Source organism: Rutidosis leptorrhynchoides, chromosome 11 (assembly GCF_046630445.1).
Source record: "Rutidosis leptorrhynchoides isolate AG116_Rl617_1_P2 chromosome 11, CSIRO_AGI_Rlap_v1, whole genome shotgun sequence".
Taxonomy (NCBI): Eukaryota; Viridiplantae; Streptophyta; class Magnoliopsida; order Asterales; family Asteraceae; genus Rutidosis; species Rutidosis leptorrhynchoides.
The window spans coordinates 410,200,959-410,220,808 of record NC_092343.1 but is presented as its reverse complement, the minus strand read 5'-3'; positions in this window follow the sequence as shown (position 1 = coordinate 410,220,808).

Below are 19,850 nucleotides of genomic sequence, written 5' to 3'. Positions count from 1 at the left end.
GCAAATGGATGTCAAAACCGCTTTCCTAAATGGATATCTTATGGAAGATGTCTATATGGTCCAGCCTGAAGGTTTTGTTGATCCAAAATATCCTAAAAGTGTATGCAAGTTAAAGAAGTCAATCTACGGATTGAAACAAGCATCTAGAATGTGGAATCATCGTTTTAATGAGGAAGCCGAGAAATTTGGCTTCATTAAAAATGGTGATGAAGCTTGTGTATATAAGAAAGCTAGTGGGAGCACTATCATGTTCCTTGTACTATATGTGGATGATATATTATTATTTGGGAATGATATTACCACAATGCAAGGAGTCAAAACTTGGCTAAAGAGTTGCTTCTCCATTAAGGATCTTGGAGATGCACAATACATATTGGGGATAGGGATCTATAGGAATAGATCCAAGAGATTGATAGGTTTAAGTCAAAGTACATACATTGATAAAATCTTGAAAAGGTTCAAGATGGAAAACTCTAAGAGAGGTTTGGTACCTATTCAAAAAGGAACCGTTCTCAGTTCATCTCAGTGTCCTACCACGAAAGATGAACAAGAGAGAATGAAGAAAGTCCCATACGCATCTGCTATTGGGTCTATCATGTATGCAATGATATGTACTAGACCGGATGTGTCATGCGCTCTAAGCTTGACAAGTAGATACCAGAATAACCCAGGAAATAGTCATTGGATTGCTGTTAAAAGCATATTGAAATACCTTAGGAGGACTAAGGATATGTTTCTAATATATGGGTCTGGTGAGGAGGAACTCGCTGTAAAAGGTTACGTGGACGCGAGTTTCCAAACTGATCGAGATGACTCTCGATCACAATCCGGTTATGTCTTCATGTTAAATGGTGGTGCGGTCTCTTGGAAGAGTTCGAAACAGGAAGTTGTTGCGTTATCCACTACAGAGTCGGAGTACATTGCCGCTTCACTGGCAGCTCAGGAAGCTGCATGGATGAAGAAATTCATCGACGACTTAGGAGTGGTCCCTTCCATTCAGGACCCTCTTGAGATCTTTTGTGACAACGAGGGTGCGATTGCTCAAATCAAGGAACCTCGTGCTCATCAAAAGACTCGTCACATTGAGCGGAGATTCAACTACATCAGGGATGAGGTTGAAAAGGGAAAGATATGTATTCACAAAGTTCACACAGATCAAAATGTTGCGGATCCACTCACGAAGCTTTTACATGGGCCAAAACATGAAGGACATGTTTGTGCATTAGGGCTTCGATATTCTAGTGATTGGATATGATCTATTTTATGTATTGTACCGGAACGAAATTATTCAAACTCATTAATATAACTATGGTGTTAATTTATTTGAGTTATGTTCCTATTTTGCATATTTCATCCATGAATAAGCAACTATTCTAAATTTCCGTAGTCGATCACATTTGTGGGAACAAGTGTGAGGTTTAGACTATTATGAACTTGGATTGGTATACATTCATAGGTTGAATGTGGGGCAAGGTTGCAACCAAGGTTCATAGATATTTGTGGGAAACAAATATTGGAAGACCCGCTCTCAAGAATTACTGTATAGAGCCTTTGTGGTTGATCACATGTAATCTTGAGTAAAGACGAATATCATTGTATCCTCTGACCTGAGATACATATTGGGTTCGGATATTCACCAAGTACTGTGCCTTGATTCTTTCCTTCGCTATTCTGAAACATGGTAGTACATAAGGAAGAACTCAGGTATATTACAAAGTGTATATCTAGGACGTATGTAGTCAAGATGGAATTTGTCCCTCTTATTCGTTGAGAGTCAGATATCTAAGGCCTGAAAAGTTAAATCTATAAGAGAGTGATCACTCTGTATCTCTTGGATTTAACATGACATCTAGGATGAAAGGATATAATGAAAGATTCACCTACATATATCAGCTCGAGTAGGGAGCTCGAAAGGGATGATGTTATTGAATGGCACAAAGTCATAACATATTAGGGGTGATGGACGGTGTGTTAGGCTGTATCCATCACTTGCATTGATTTCTTATGTTTCTCGTGCAAGTGGGAGATTGAAGGTATTTAGTATGCCCGAGAGACGTATTAAATTAATGTGGCTAATATATTATGATCCAAGTCGGGTCATACCCAATAACAAGCTTACCGACACCTTAAACGTATTTAATCTTAACAATTGGTTTGTTAAATAAATACGCGACACTTAAATTTCAGAAAATCGGTTTTCTGAAACACTATCACTTGAGATAAATTATTTGGACAATTTATATATATAATTATTTATAGGTTTAAATGATTATATTGTGTTATATTTTATAAAAGGTTTATAAAATATAAAAGTAACAAAACAATTACATGTTTTATATATATATATATATAACATGTTTATATATTTATTAAGACATTGTTTTATAAAATAAGTGAGCAGATTTTGGGTCTCCTAGACACTCACATGCTTGTCTTATTTTGTTGCTTTTAAGACTTCACAAGTCCTTAGGTGCATGGGCAACTCAAGGACCAAAGTTTGAATAAATTCTCTCAAGTAAACACATACATACATGCTTGTAAAAACTGCACAAAATCAGTAAAAATACTGATTCTGGCCGTGAGCTTTGAGCACCATAGAGGGGTCCTTAATTTCATTTTACAAGCTTGTTTCAAGTGTCAAATAAATCCTAACCAAAAGCAAGAGTGTTGGGGTTCAAAGCTTGGGGTATGCTACACTTGAGGCTTCAAGTTAGAAGCTTATTTGCCATCATTTTCTTCATCATTTTCAGCTCCCAAACTGCAGCTGCTGTCCGATTTTTACAAGGCAGAAAAGTGGTTTTTCAAGTTAGTTAACAAGGGTTTAAAGGTTCCAAAGTATAGCTAAGATTAAGGGTGGTGTTGGAGCATAAGAGCTTGGGGTTCTACACACTTGAAGTTTCAAGTTAGGAGCTCTTTCCACCTTCATCTTCATCAAAGTTTCTGCACTTCTTGAGCAGCCCTCAAACTTGTTTTGAGGAGGTATAACTTCTTTCCTTTCTTGACAATTAGTAAGCATATGTTCACAACTTGATCCATGGGATTTAGCTTTAAATTGGTTAAAGTTTAACAAGTAAAACTTGATAATTACACGCTTCCGATTATAATGATTCTTAAATGGTTTTAGAAATAATGGAACTTGTTAAATCCCAACAAATAGAGTTTTATCACCGTTAAATAATATGGATAAAACAATCCAATTACTCGAAGCGTATGAGGGAAGTTATCGCAATAAAGTGAAATACAGAATAGAGATGCGTCTTTATCTCTTGACGTAGTAAAGATTGATTTTCGGAATTTAAGGAATAGAAATCTTCATAATTTAAATAGGATTTGATTCTTCAGGAATTAAGGAAATTACGATTTCCTTTGATTAAATGCGTAATCTGCCTCGATTGCTATGTCTGATATTTCGCTATAAATTGACCTCTTTCGTTTCATTTATTTTCACCACTCCTATAAACTTCTTTCTTATTTCATACTTTCAAAAGATTGTGAAAATGCTTCATCCAGTTCTGATTCTTGATATATTCCTAACTTTCATATCTGTCATTCTTCTTTTTCATCTACCACTAGAGGAAGTTATTTTCTTCTACCATTACCTTGGGGATATAGTGTTTTTCATTCTCTCGTGTCTTTACATTGCTGTACGTATTGATATACATGGTTTGTAAATTTCGGGGTTGTTATCGGGCCTATATTCTCCTTTATATTTCGGAGCTACATGCTTTCGATTTCTCTTCCCGACCTTAAGTCAAGCGGATAATGGTTCAGAATTTGTAGGTATGAATTTCGGATGAACATAACTAATGTTCTAAGAAATAAATTGTAATGGCACGATCTTGATTTGTCAAATTACCAGAATATCTGGAAAAGACCGAATCATCAAGCAATATATTTTCTTGATATATTTAGAGATTATATAGAATGAAAGAGTTATGTAACATGGTTTATGATGAGGGTATGATCTATGAACCTTTATCACATTCCATTAGAAACTCAGCATGATTTACTGTAATATAATCACGTTGATCAAGTGTCATTATATTATACTAACTCATGCTTCAGTTCCCAATATTACTTCAAAACATCCATTTTTTTTTTCCAGATTTTAGAAACCTAAATAGTTTCTTTTATGATGTAACACAGATAGTGTGAAGAGATGAATGATTTCCGATAAGAATAGGTATGAAGATATCTTCAGAAATATCGAGAATATTTATAATGAAAGATACGATGATATCTTAGAATTTCTAATATCAGAGGATGATGAAGAATATTGTCCGCAAGAGTTTATATTCGGAAGCAAGGTATTCGTTAATGGCTTCAGCAGATACTGAATCATTTGGATTCTTTGAAGACAGGTTTCGTCCTTGTGATTTATCCACAGCCTCTTTCATACTTTGCTCAATCCGTTTTCCAGTTCCAAACTTTCTCTTTTTCTCAGCTTTACCACCATACTATTCTTTATCATCAAACTTTTGACTGTTAAGGTCGTTTACAGTTTTTGCTGCTTCATCAACATTTTTCCAAAATTCGGAGAACTAGTTTCGTAGTTTGGGGTGTTTTTCGGAAACTTCACATTCGAAGTATGTAAGTCCAGGAGGTAGACGTTATATGTACACATATAACTGTTGGCGTAGACGTGCTACAAGATTTCGAAATACTGATTGCTAATTCCCGATAGTTGGTATGGCAATTGCCGTTATAAGATGTGGATGAGTACATGATACGGTTTCAATAAGTATAAGGATTTTTCGAAAGGTCAAAGATCAATGAAGTTGTTGGTAAATTTACTGCTAATGTGGTGGAACATGAAAGATTCCCTGATAACAAAAACGTATGTGCCAAAGTTACAAGTCTGAAAGGTCGTCGTTGACTGGTTGCATGGTTGATAATACTGGATACTTTGAAAAGGAATTGCAAGGTTATTTTCGGTAAAAACAATGCTAAAGGATCTTGCATAGTTTTGAAGTCAAAGTATAGCTTTGAAAGATGTAGAGATCTAAGAATGATGTCACCCGTTAAATCTTGACTTGGATTCTGATCCGTCAATATCAGAATATGTAATTGAATTTGTATGGAAACGATTGTATATCGCTGTGAGCATAGTTAATAATTTTTGAATCAAAGTTGAAGAATGTACAGTATAACATATTAATTGTGAACTTATATATTTCTCGGGAATTACCTACCCGTTAAAGATTTCACAAGTAATATTTTGTACAAAAGAATTTTTATTACCGTCATTTGATTTTTGACTTGAATTAGAAATGAATAATCTCTAAAACATTAAAGATTTAATAATCTTTACGGAGTATTTTACTAATGTAATCAATACTCAGTTTTATTGATATTTTCTCAGTGAATCATGTTGGTGCTCATGGAACTCTTGCTAACTTCGCAAGGTACGAATGATGTTTTCTAGAAAGTTTCGAATACATCGAAGATGAAAGTATAAAATCAACCATATAATTGAATAATATACTTAGTTTATTATGAAACGGAATTCATTGAGTTGGAAACAGAGATTGTAGTTAACGATGGTTAAGTCATTAACGAAGGATGTACATCATAGCATATTAGTAATATGAATTAACCGAGTAGTACCTACCAGTTAAGATTCACACGTAATAACCTGGTACGAAAAGATTTATTTTGATTTCAAAATTCATATATATTAAATATACATAAAATTTCTTCAGGGGAAATAAGTTAATACTTCATCGGTTATTGTTGCTAGTATTTCTTGGTAACTACGATACGTATGACGTTGATGTTCAAGGTACATATTGTGATGTTGAGGCTTGCGGTGCGGATGTTGTTGGTGGTGGTAATGGTACTGTTGGTGTTGTTGTCGGTGGTACTGTTGATGCCGGAGATTCTGCTGGTGCTTGTAACCTTTGCACCATATTCTCCAAAGCCACTACCCGAGCGCGAAGCTCGTTGACTTCTTCTACTACACCGGGATGATTGGCGGTTCGGACGAGTGGATGAATAAGATCCAGAATTTGAGAGAGTATATGATCATGACGAGATATTCTGGAGATGAGAGAGAAAATGGTATTACGAACAGGTTCGCCGGTATGTGCTTCAGGTTCTTCGCCAAGAGGGCAATGTGGTGGATGGAAGGGATCGCCTTCTTCTTGTCTCCAATAATTAAGTAGGCTACGAACCCATCCCCAATTCATCCAGAATAGATGATGGCTAATTGGTTGATCCATTCCGGTTACACTATCTTCGGAATTCAGGTGAATATCCATATCGGAATAGCTGTCAGAGTTTAAGGAATTTGAACTAGATACGGGATCCATCTTGTATAATTAGGGAGATATTTTTTTATATGAACTAGATTATAGAATGTAGTTTGGTATTCTTCAATACATAATTTACATATGTATATATAATACAAAATTCCATAAATCACGGAGAAATTTTCGGAAGATGTCAGGAAAAGTTTACAGTAATAGATACGCTAAGATATGAATTTTTTCTATACGCTATTCATACAATCAATGCAGTAAAATGTTTCTAGACTAGGAATGATAAGCAGGTAATTTCCGACAAAAATGATAAGCAAAACTTTTGACATGCAGACACGGTCGAAGTCCAGACTTACTAATGCATCCTAACAACTATCAGTTAGACACACTCGTGCAAGACCTGGTTCACTAGGACCAACGCTCTGATAAGTACTGTGACGATCGCTCCAAATCCATATGGACGAACACGTCATTCATCGATTTCATTGCGAGGTATTTGACCTCTATATGATACGTTTTGTAAACATTGCATTCTTTTGAAAAGGCACACCATAAATGAATATTTAAATCAAAGGTTTTCAACATCTGATGATTTCTACATATAGACAATCACCGTAAATAATAGTTTATAATAATACTTCCATTGACAATGCAGTCAAAATAAGATACATGGTGATGATTTGGTGAATGCAACGTTTCCTTGATAAATATGCCATGTAAGACTCCATGCACATAGCTTGTCTAACATATAAGCAAACAGCGGAAGACTTCTAGGAAACCTGAGAATAAACATGCTAACAAGTGTCAACACAAAAGTTGGTGAGTTCATAGTTTTAATGTTGCGCATAATCTGTATATAAATGTGGATCACAAGATTTCAGTTGTTTCATCCAGAAACGTTTATCAAAATATTCTACAAGATTGAGCACCCTGGTAACTAGGCTTTAACGTCTATCTAATAAGTACCCCTGTGTTTAACATGCAACCAACATGTACGATACACTCAAATAGCATACGTCTGTTTTATAGTTCAGGCTAGGGTTTCTATACCTGGAACAGACGGGGATGTCAAGCCCTATGGATCCATATACAATTATTCGCGCCCACCAGTCCATATCCTATGTACTGGCAGCTACTAGTTACCAAAGCTAAGGGATTTTCGGTTTAACTCAGTGTAGAATTTAGTATGTACTTGTGTCTTATTGCGTTTAAAATAATTTGCATGTATTCTCAGCCCAAAAATATTTAAGGTATTTAAAAAGGGAGACTATAACTCACCCATATAAATATTGTATATCGGTTAATAAAGCATTTGCATGTATTCTCAGCCCAAAAATGTAGAGAGTAAAAGGGATCATATGAAACTCACACATATAAATCTAGTATTTTCAGTATTTATAAACAGTCGCATGTATTCTCAGCCCAAAAATATATTGAGTAAAAGGGATCATATGAAACTCACCTTAGCAGCATATAAAGTCGTTCACCAAAATGTGATCGAAACACGGATTACCAAATAACCGTAAATCTCAACATATCAATATTGAGATTCAATATTGTAGAAAAGTACGTAGACGTAACGGAGATGATAACACTAGGTTTGACTTGCAAATAATACACATGAATATTACCCATAACCTCCTTGGCAATAACCCATAATTTCCTTAGCTTTATCCCGCTCATAAAACTATTTTGAAGGTGACACGCTCATAACCTCGTCGTAGTATTTTATGTATATATACTACTAATAATAATATTATAATAAGATTAATAATAATAATATTAATCTTAATAATACTAATAATAATAATAATAATAATAATAATAATAATAAATAAATATCTACGGAGTAATTACAATGAGATCAGAAACAGAAATGATCGGGTATTTATAGTTGTGGCCTGTCCCTGGTGGCCATGCGATCGCATGGCTGGGAAGGCTATATCCCATGCGATCGCATGGGCCTGCTGTCCAGCACACAATCCTTTTGTTTTCTTGCTTGTCGACATATTTTAATATTAATATAATATATATAATTTATATAATTAATTATATATTATATTAAATTCATGTGCATAGTTAATTTGTAATTTTTATCCCGAAAAGTCGTACGTCGTCACTCGACTTATGTCCCGGTTCCGATTTTTCGAACGCCCTTTCGTACGTTGAGAAAACTAGTTCTTTTCGTTTCGTGACTCTTACCTTTGTCAAAATATAGTCTTAAATCATCCATAAACTATACCACTGTAGCAAAGTTACTGTAGCAAAGTCAATTTTTACTGTAGCAATTTACTGTATCAAAGTCATTTTTTTACTGTAGCAATTTCATTGCAGCAAATAGTGATTTTCGAAAACACTGTAGCATTTTGGGTACTGTAGCAATTTGAAAATACTGTAGCAAATTAGTGTTTTACTGGTTCATCTTAAACGCTTTAGTTAACTTATCTAAATATCAATCGAATCAATAAACGAATGTTACTATCGTTTACTAAATAACTTGAAATTATATATATGTATATATCTTTTTAATATACATAAATCAATTTTTAAATACACATTGGAAGTTATTTATAAATAAATTTTAATAATAAATATTTCAACTTATCATATATATTCAAATAGATATTTAAATCAATAAGTTTAATGTACGGTATCAAATAATTAATACATTGTTACCTTTTCAAGTTATAGTATATATGTATCTATTTACATATAATTGTTCGCGAATCGTCGAAAACAACCGAAGGGTATTTAAATATATAAAAGTAGTTCAAAAATTTTGAGATTCAGTTTTACAGACTTTGCTTATCATGTCGGAAATGTTAATCATACAAAGATTATGTTTAAATTTGGTCAGAAATTTCCGGGTCATCACAGTTACCACCAACAACCCAAGTTTCAACATCACATGCCTCAACATCTCATTCTGTACCGCGAGTATAATCACCGTTCTATGTATCGTTCTACATCAATTATCTTCGTTCTTCATGGCGATTATGTAATCCCTAAAGTCTTAGAGACTATTTATTCTAGCTCAAACCGAAAAGAAAATGAGATTAATATCATATTAACTCATTAAATCTATGATTACATCTGAGAAAAATATATATGTAAGTATATTTTCATAAAGATTGTAATTAAAAATTCTTTTGTGCAAACTGTTAATGGTGAAAATATTTTAACTGGTAGGTAATACCCTAGAAATATTTAGATTTCACATTAATAAGTTACACTGTACATTCTTCGAATCTAATTCAATAGTCATTTACTATCCTACTTACAACCACAGAAGTACGAATCCGTTCATCACAGAATAACCATTTTCATTCAATTTCATATTTGGATTTTGACCTATCAGAATCCAACAAGTGGCATAATGAAGAAAACATTGGACAAAATAAAATTTGTTAGAAACAAACAAATTAACTATGAGGAAAATTTTGTTAAGAATCCACGCTAACTGTTCCTAGCTAACTGATTACATTTTATTTATTGCAATTTATTTATCGCAATTTATATTCTCGCAATTTTATTTATCATCATTTAATTTCTGTTATTTATTTTACGCACTTTAAATATCGGGACACGTATACAAGGTTTTGACATATCATATCGACGCATCTATATATATTATTTGGAATAACCATAGACACTTTATATGCAGTAATGCTGGAGTTAGCTATACAGTGTTGAGGTTGATTCTATAATAATATATATATACTTTGAGTTGTGATCGAGTCTGAGACATGTACACGGGTCACGATACATATTAATTAATTCGAATGTTATATATTAAACTATATATGAATTACTGAATTGCTAACTGTGGACTTTGAACTATGGATTACCAACATTGGACAATTAAAAATGAATTAAAATATTGATTATAACATATAAAACTAAACAACTCTTCAAGTTTGCCACTTGATTTCATCTTAAACCTCATTTGTATCTTGACGATTACAATCTGCGTTCAAACCTTTCATGATTCTTGAAAACACCTCAATCAAGAGGATGAACCAACCGCACTTTATCTACGAAAGGAAAGATTTATGCATATAGTTATGCACCTGAAGAACTCTCAAAAACTGAGTAAACGTTTAACACGTAGCTGTGCTAATTTCTTATTGTTATTATTACCCAAAATAACTTGGTAATCCCTTTCAAAGTAGCAAATTTTGTCACAGCTCCAGCAAGTCAACTTCGACTTTTCATTTGAATTAGCCTTATTATAACTTTGATATATATATGCGTGCTCATTTATTGTTATCAGAGAACCTTTTATATTCCAGCATACTACCATCAGCGTTTAATCATCTAAAAACACAATTCTCCTAAAAACACCTCGAATTGATAACCGACGATTCAGATATGGCTGCATTAAATGCAGACGAAACAGTAAAATTGTAGATGGCCTAAATGTCCAAGAGTTTGATAATAAAGAATGGAATGTTGGGAACGTTCGATTAAAAATTTGGTACTGAAAAACGGATTGAGCTAACCATGAAAGAGACCAAGGAAAAATACAAGGACCAAACCCTATATTCAAAGAATCCAGGTAATTCTGGATCCGCCGAAATCTTTAGAGAATATCTTGTTCCGAAGTCATGTTAAAATCTTGCAAAAAAATTTTCTTCATCAACTTTCGAACTTAGAAATTCCAAAATATCATCACAAATATCTTCGATATTTCTGAAGATATTTTCATAAATATTCTCGTACGAAAATATATACCTCTTTGTGCTATCTGTATTCCATTATATTGGAAACTTCTGTAAAATCTAAGTATAAATTATGAATGAATTGTGGAGAAGTGTTGAGAATTGAAGCATGGGTTAGTATAATATAATGACGCCAGGCCAACGTGATTATATTACAGTAAGTCATGCTGATTTTCTAATGAAACATGATGATAGTTCACAGTAGATCATACTATCATCATGTGCCATGTTACACAACTCTTTCATTCTATTTAACCTCTGAACATATCAAGAAAATATATTCTTGATAGTTCCATTCTCAAGGATTCTGATAATTTGACAAATCAAATCGTGTTAATACATTCCTTTCTGCTCAGAATACTATAATCATTCGAAACTCTATATCTACTAATTCTGAACCATTGTTCGCTTGATCTAAAGTCGGGAAGAGAAAACAAAAGCATGAAGCTTCAAACTGTAAGAGAGAATATAAAACCCGAAAACAACACATAAATTACAAACCGTGTATATCAATGTTTATTGCAACATAAAGACACGGGAGAATTAAAAATATTATTACCCCAAGGGCGAAGTAGAAGAAAACAGATTCCTCCGGTGGTAGTTGGAAAAGGAGAAGGATTGTTGCGATAGTAAGGATAAGGACATGAATCAGAACTGGATTAAGCATCTTCAAAATCTTTTAAATTTGGGGATTTAGTATAGGAGTGGTGAAAATAATGGAACGGAAGAAGTTCATTTATAGTAGAGATACCAGACAAAGCAATCGAGACAGATGATCGCATTAAATTAAAGAGATTTTAATTTCCTTAATCCCGAGGAAATCAGATCTTATTCAGATTTCAAAGATTTTCTTTAAATCCCTTAAATTCCTGAAATCAACCGTGACTACGTCACCGGTTAAGACAAATCTGCATTTACTCATTTTCACACTTTTGTGATAGTTTCACCCGTACTCTTCGAATAGTCGAATTATCTTGTCCATATTACTCAATAGTAATAAAACTCTATTTATCAGCTCAAATGCGTCATAAAAACATACTTATTGTCAGTCATGATGATCTCACTCAAATTTCGGGACGAAATTTCTTTAACGGGTAGGTACTGTGACGACCCGAAAATTTCCGACCAAATTTAAACTAAATCTTTATATGATCTCGACACGATAAGCAAAGTCTGTAATGTTGAGTCTTAAAAATTTTGAACTGTTACATATATTCAAATGACCTTTGACTGTTCCCGATGATTCATGAACAATTTGTTTGTAAATCAATATATAAGTAAATATCCATATATATATATATATATATATATATATATATATATATATATATATATATATATATATATATATATATATATATAATAATTTAAAAATTTTAAAATATAATGTAAACATTTAAAATTAAATATGTGAATTAAGACACAAAATAATTATATTGTAATTTAAAATGAATTTACATATAAATGATTTCTATGTATATTGATTATTATATGTATATTGTAATAGTGCATAAATATTCAATTATATAGACTATGGTATAATTGATAACTTATAATATTAATATAGTAAATGTAAGTTAAAGTTAAAAATATAGTTGTTATAATAATAATGGTATTGTTACTTCTATTATTATTATCAATATTAATATTAATAATAAAACCAGTATTATTAACATTATTATTTTAATATATGTAGTTATGAAGTTTGATATATATAAATTATTATAGTATTATATTATATTATCATTATCATTTATAATATTATTATTATTATTACTAGTATATTAATATAAATTTTTGTTATTATTATTAATTATAATATTAAGTGTATTATTATCATAAGTGATATTATTAATTAATAAGATTAATTATAATAGGTAAATACATATATATACATGCAAAGATATAAATACAAATATATATACAAAGATATAAAAATAAATATATATATCCTGATATATATATATATATATATATATATATATATATATATATATATATATATATATATATATATATATATATATATATATATATATATATATATACACACACACAGATACATTATATTATATAAATTCGTAAATTTGTGCTAATAATATATTTATTAATTAAATTAAATTAATTAAACTACGGTATTATATTAACAGAAACAAGAATTAGATTCACATCGTAATCAAACTGTATTCTATCTTGTTTCTATCCCCAAATTTGTTATATATCAACATCAGTCGTACTAATTTGTTGAAATTGCAATTTGATTTTTGTACTGATCGAATATATTTCTGTCAACCACTAGCAACCTACATAACAAACTTTATCAATTATTATGGTTGTATCTACCATTCAAACATATTATATGATTTGATTACTGCCATTTGTAATTGATGAAAACCAAAAACGCACTTCCATCATCTCTTCCTTCTTCTATTTCATGACCTCTGCTCAACAACAATCGAACAAACGTCACCTTGCTTCCCTATTTCCTACTATTCGAATGAACTCCCATGAATCACCTAGACACCCATCGTTGAACCACCTTCATCTTCGCCACCTTACAAACCATCGGTCATGTGACCCTATCAAACGACCCTTCAATAATTATGGATTTCGTTTTCCCTGTTTCTCCTTCTGGTTATATCATGAACAACTAACACCTATTGAACACTCCTAAACCACCAACTATCCACTTTGTTTTTGCTCAAGATCACCACCACAGACTAGACATCCTACCATCTCTCTATATTTTTTTTTTCTTTCTTTCTCCTACAAATCACGACTATTGTTGTTGTTTGCTTGTTTCTATTTTCTCTTTCGCTCAATGAAACCAACAACCCTCTTTCACCATTGAAGCCACCTTGTAAATCACCACCCTTTCACCTTCACGAGCACCCAACCCAAATTGCTGTATATTTTTTTTACTATCCAAATAGACCCAAACTGAAATGTCCCGTTCTTATTGATTAAAAACGTTCCATATTAATTGATTTCGTTGCGAGGTTTTGACCTCTATATGAGACGTTTTTCAAAGACTGCATTCATTTTAAAACAAACCATAACCTTTATTTCATCAATAAAGGTTTAAAAAGCTTTACGTAGATTATCAAATAATGATAATCTAAAATATCCTGTTTACACACGACCATTACATAATGGTTTACAATACAAATATGTTACAACAAAATAAGTTTCTTGAATGCAGTTTTTACACAATATCATACAAGCATGGACTCCAAATCTCGTCCTTATTTAAGTATGCGACAGCGGAAGCTCTTAATAATCACCTGAGAATAAACATGCTTAAAACGTCAACAAAAATGTTGGTGAGTTATAGGTTTAACCTATATATATCAAATCATAATAATAGACCACAAGATTTCATATTTCAATACACATCCCATACATAGAGATAAAAATCATTCATATGGTGAACACCTGGTAACCGACATTAACAAGATGCATATATAAGAATATCCCCATCATTCCGGGACACCCTTCGGATATGATATAAATTTTGAAGTACTAAAGCATCCGGTACTTTGGATGGGGTTTGTTAGGCCCAATAGATCTATCTTTAGGATTCACGTCAATTAGGGTGTCTGTTCCCTAATTCTTAGATTACCAGACTTAATAAAAAGGGGCATATTCGATTTCGATAATTCAACCATAGAATGTAGTTTCACGTACTTGTGTCTATTTTGTAAATCATTTATAAAACCTGCATGTATTCTCATCCCAAAAATATTAGATTTTAAAAGTGAGACAATAACTCACTTTCACAGATTTTTACTTCGTCGGGAAGTAAGACTTGACCACTGGTTGATTCACGAACCTATAACAATATATACATATATATCAAAGTATGTTCAAAATATATTTACAACACTTTTAATATATTTTGATGTTTTAAGTTTATTAAGTCAGCTGTCCTCGTTAGTAACCTACAACTAGTTGTCCACAGTTAGATGTACAGAAATAAATCGATAAATATTATCTTGAATCAATCCACGACCCAGTGTATACGTATCTCAGTATTGATCACAACTCAAACTATATATATTTTGGAATCAACCTCAACCCTGTATAGCTAACTCCAACATTCACATATAGAGTGTCTATGGTTGTTCCGAAATATATATAGATATGTCGACATGATAGGTCGAAACATTGTATACGTGTCTATGGTATCTCAAGATTACATAATATACAATACAAGTTAATTAAGTTATGGTTGGAATAGATTTGTTACCAATTTTCACGTAGCTAAAATGAGAAAAATTATCCAATCTTGTTTTACCCATAACTTCTTCATTTTAAATCCGTTTTGAGTGAATCAAATTGTTATGGTTTCATATTGAACTCTATTTTATGAATCTAAACAGAAAAAGTATAGGTTTATAGTCGGAAAAATAAGTTACAAGTCGTTTTTGTAAAGGTAGTCATTTCAGTCGAAAGAACGACGTCTAGATGACCATTTTAGAAAACATACTTCCACTTTGAGTTTAACCATAATTTTTGGATATAGTTTCATGTTCATAATAAAAATCATTTTCTCAGAATAACAACTTTTAAATCAAAGTTTATCATAGTTTTTAATTAACTAACCCAAAACAGCCCGCGGTGTTACTACGACGGCGTAAATCCGGTTTTACGGTGTTTTTCGTGTTTTCAGGTTTTAAATCATTAAGTTAGCATATCATATAGATATAGAACATGTGTTTAGTTGATTTTAAAAGTCAATTTAGAAGGATTAACTTTTGTTTGCGAACAAGTTTAGAATTAACTAAACTATGTTCTAGTGATTACAAGTTTAAACCTTCGAATAAGATAGCTTTATATGTATGAATTGAATGATGTTATGAACATCATTACTACCTTAAGTTCCTTGGATAAACCTACTGGAAAAGATAAAAATGGATCTAGCTTCAACGGATCCTTGGATGGCTCGAAGTTCTTGAAGCAGAATCATGACACGAAAACAAGTTCAAGTAAGATCATCACTTGAAATAAGATTGTTATAGTTATAGAAATTGAACCAAAGTTTTGAATATGATTATTACCTTGTATTAGAATGATAACCTACTGTAAGAAACAAAGATTTCTTGAGGTTGGATGATCACCTTACAAGATTGGAAGTGAGCTAGCAAACTTGAAAGTATTCTTGATTTTATGTAACTAGAACTTGTAGAATTTATGAAGAACACTTAGAACTTGAAGATAGAACTTGAGAGAGATCAATTAGATGAAGAAAATTGAAGAATGAAAGTGTTTGTAGGTGTTTTTGGTCGTTGGTGTATGGATTAGATATAAAGGATATGTAATTTTGTTTTCATGTAAATAAGTCATGAATGATTACTCATATTTTTGTAATTTTATGAGATATTTCATGCTAGTTGCCAAATGATGGTTCTCACATGTGTTAGGTGACTCACATGGGGTGCTAAGAGCTGATCATTGGAGTGTATATACCAATAGTACATACATCTAAAAGCTGTGTATTGTACGAGTACAAATACGGGTGCATACGAGTAGAATTGTTGATGAAACTGAACGAGGATGTAATTATAAGCATTTTTGTTAAGTAGAAGTACTTTGATAAGTGTATTGAAGTCTTTCAAAAGTGTATAAATACATATTAAAACACTACATGTATATACATTTTAACTGAGTCCTTAAGTCATCGTTAGTCGTTACATGTAAGTGTTGTTTTAAAACCTTTAGGTTAACGATCTTGTTAAATGTTGTTAACCCAATGTTTATAATATAAAATGAGATTTTAAATTATTATATTATCATGATATTATCATGTATGAATATCTCTTAATATGATATATATACATTAAATGTCTTTACAACGATAATCGTTACATATATGTCTCGTTTAAAAATCATTAAGTTAGTAGTCTTGTTTTTACATATGTAGTTCATTGTTAATATACTTAATGATATGTTTACTTATCATAGTATCATGTTAACTATATATATATATCCATATATATGTCATCATATAGTTTTTACAAGTTTTAACGTTCGTGAATCACCGGTCAACTTGGGTGGTCAATTGTCTATATGAAACATATTTCAATTAATCAAGTCTTAACAAGTTTGATTGCTTAACATGTTGGAAACATTTATTCATGTAAATATCAATCTCAATTAATATATATAAACATGGAAAAGTTCGGGTCACTACAGTACCTACCCGTTAAATAAATTTCGTCCCGAAATTTTAAGCTGTTGAAGGTGTTGATGAATCTTCTGGAAATAGATGCGGGTATTTCTTCTTCATCTGATCTTCACGCTCCCAGGTGAACTCGGGTCCTCTACGAGCATTCCATCGAACCTTAACAATTGGTATCTTGTTTTGCTTAAGTCTTTTAACCTCACGATCCATTATTTCGACGGGTTCTTCGATGAATTGAAGTTTTTCGTTGATTTGGATTTCATCTAACGGAATAGTGAGATCTTCTTTAGCAAAACATTTCTTCAAATTCGAGACGTGGAAAGTGTTATGTACAGCCGCGAGTTGTTGAGGTAACTCAAGTCGGTAAGCTACTGGTCCGACACGATCAATAATCTTGAATAGTCCAATATACCTTGGATTTAATTTCCCTCGTTTACCAAATCGAACAACGCCTTTCCAAGGTGCAACTTTAAGCATGATCATCTCTCCAATTTCAAATTCTATATCTTTTCTTTTAATGTCAGCGTAGCTCTTTTGTCGACTTTGGGCGGTTTTCAACCATTGTTGAATTTGGATGATCTTCTCGGTAGTTTCTTGTATAATCTCCGGACCCGTAATCTGTCTATCCCCCACTTCACTCCAACAAATCGGAGACCTGCACTTTCTACCATAAAGTGCTTCAAACGGCGCCATCTCAATGCTTGAATGGTAGCTGTTGTTGTAGGAAAATTCTGCTAACGGTAGATGTCGATCCCAACTGTTTCCGAAATCAATAACACATGCTCGTAGCATGTCTTCAAGCGTTTGTATCGTCCTTTTGCTCTGCCCATCAGTTTGTGGATGATAGGCAGTACTCATGTCTAGACGAGTTCCTAATGCTTGCTGTAATGTCTGCCAGAATCTTGAAATAAATCTGCCATCCCTATCAGAGATAATAGAGATTGGTATTCCATGTCTGGAGACGACTTCCTTCAAATACAGTCGTGCTAACTTCTCCATCTTGTCATCTTCTCTTATTGGCAGGAAGTGTGCTGATTTGGTGAGACGATCAACTATTACCCAAATAGTATCAAAACCACTTGCAGTCCTTGGTAATTTAGTAATGAAATCCATGGTAATGTTTTCCCATTTCCATTCCGGGATTTCGGGTTGTTGAAGTAGACCTGATGGTTTCTGATGCTTAGCTTTGACCTTAGAACACGTTAAACATTCTCCTACGTATTTAGCAACATCGGCTTTCATACCCGGCCACCAAAAATATTTCTTGAGATCCTTGTACATCTTCCCCGTTCCAGGATGTATTGAGTATCTGGTTTTATGAGCTTCTCAAAGTACCATTTCTCTCATATCTCCAAATTTTGGTACCCAAATCCTTTCAGCCCTATACCGGGTTCCGTCTTCCCGAATATTAAGATGCTTCTCCGATCCTTTGGGTATTTCATCCTTTAAATTTCCCTTTTTTAAAACTCCTTGTTGCGCCTCCTTTATTTGAGTAGTAAGGTTATTATGAATCATTATATTCATAGATTTTACTCGAATGGGTTCTCTATCCTTCCTGCTCAAGGCATCGGCTACCACATTTACCTTCCCCGGGTGGTAATGAATCTCAAAGTCGTAATCATTCAATAATTCAATCCACCTACGCTGCCTCATATTCAGTTGTTTCTGATTAAATATGTGTTGAAGACTTTTGTGGTCGGTATATATAATACTTTTGACCCCATATAAGTAGTGCCTCCAAGTCTTTAATGCAAAAACAACCGCGCCTAATTCCAAATCATGCGTCGTATAATTTTGTTCGTGAATCTTCAATTGTCTAGACGCATAAGCAATCACCTTCGTTCGTTGCATTAATACACAACCGAGACCTTGCTTTGATGCGTCACAATAAATCACAAAATCATCATTCTCTTCAGGCAATGACAATATAGGTGCCGTAGTTAGCTTTTTCTTCAATAACTGAAACGCTTTCTCTTGTTCACCATTCCATTCAAATTTCTTCCCTTTATGCGTTAATGCAGTCAAGGGTTTTGCTATTCTGGAAAAGTCTTGGATGAACCTTCTGTAGTAACCAGCTAGTCCTAAAAACTGGCGTATGTGTTTCGGAGTTTTCGGGGTTTCCCACTTTTCAACAGTTTCTATCTTTGCCGGATCCACCTTAATACCTTCTTTGTTCACTATGTGACCGAGGAATTGAACTTCTTCCAACCAAAATGCACACTTTGAAAACTTAACGTACAATTCTTCCTTCCTCAATACTTCTAACACCTTTATCAAATGTTCACCGTGTTCTTGGTCATTCTTTGAGTAAATAAGTATGTCATCAATGAAAACAATGACAAACTTGTCAAGGTATGGTCCACACACTCGGTTCATAAGGTCCATGAACACAGCTGGTGCATTAGTTAAACCAAACGGCATGACCATAAACTCGTAATGACCGTAACGTGTTCTGAAAGCAGTCTTTGGAATATCATCTTCTTTCACCCGCATTTGATGATACCCGGAACGTAAGTCAATCTTTGAATAAACAGACGAGCCTTGTAGTTGATCAAATAAGTCGTTGATTCTCGGTAGTGGGTAGCGGTTCTTGATGGTAAGTTTGTTCAACTCTCGGTAGTCGATACACAACCTGAATGTACCATCTTTCTTCTTGACAAACAAAACAGGAGCTCCCCACGGTGA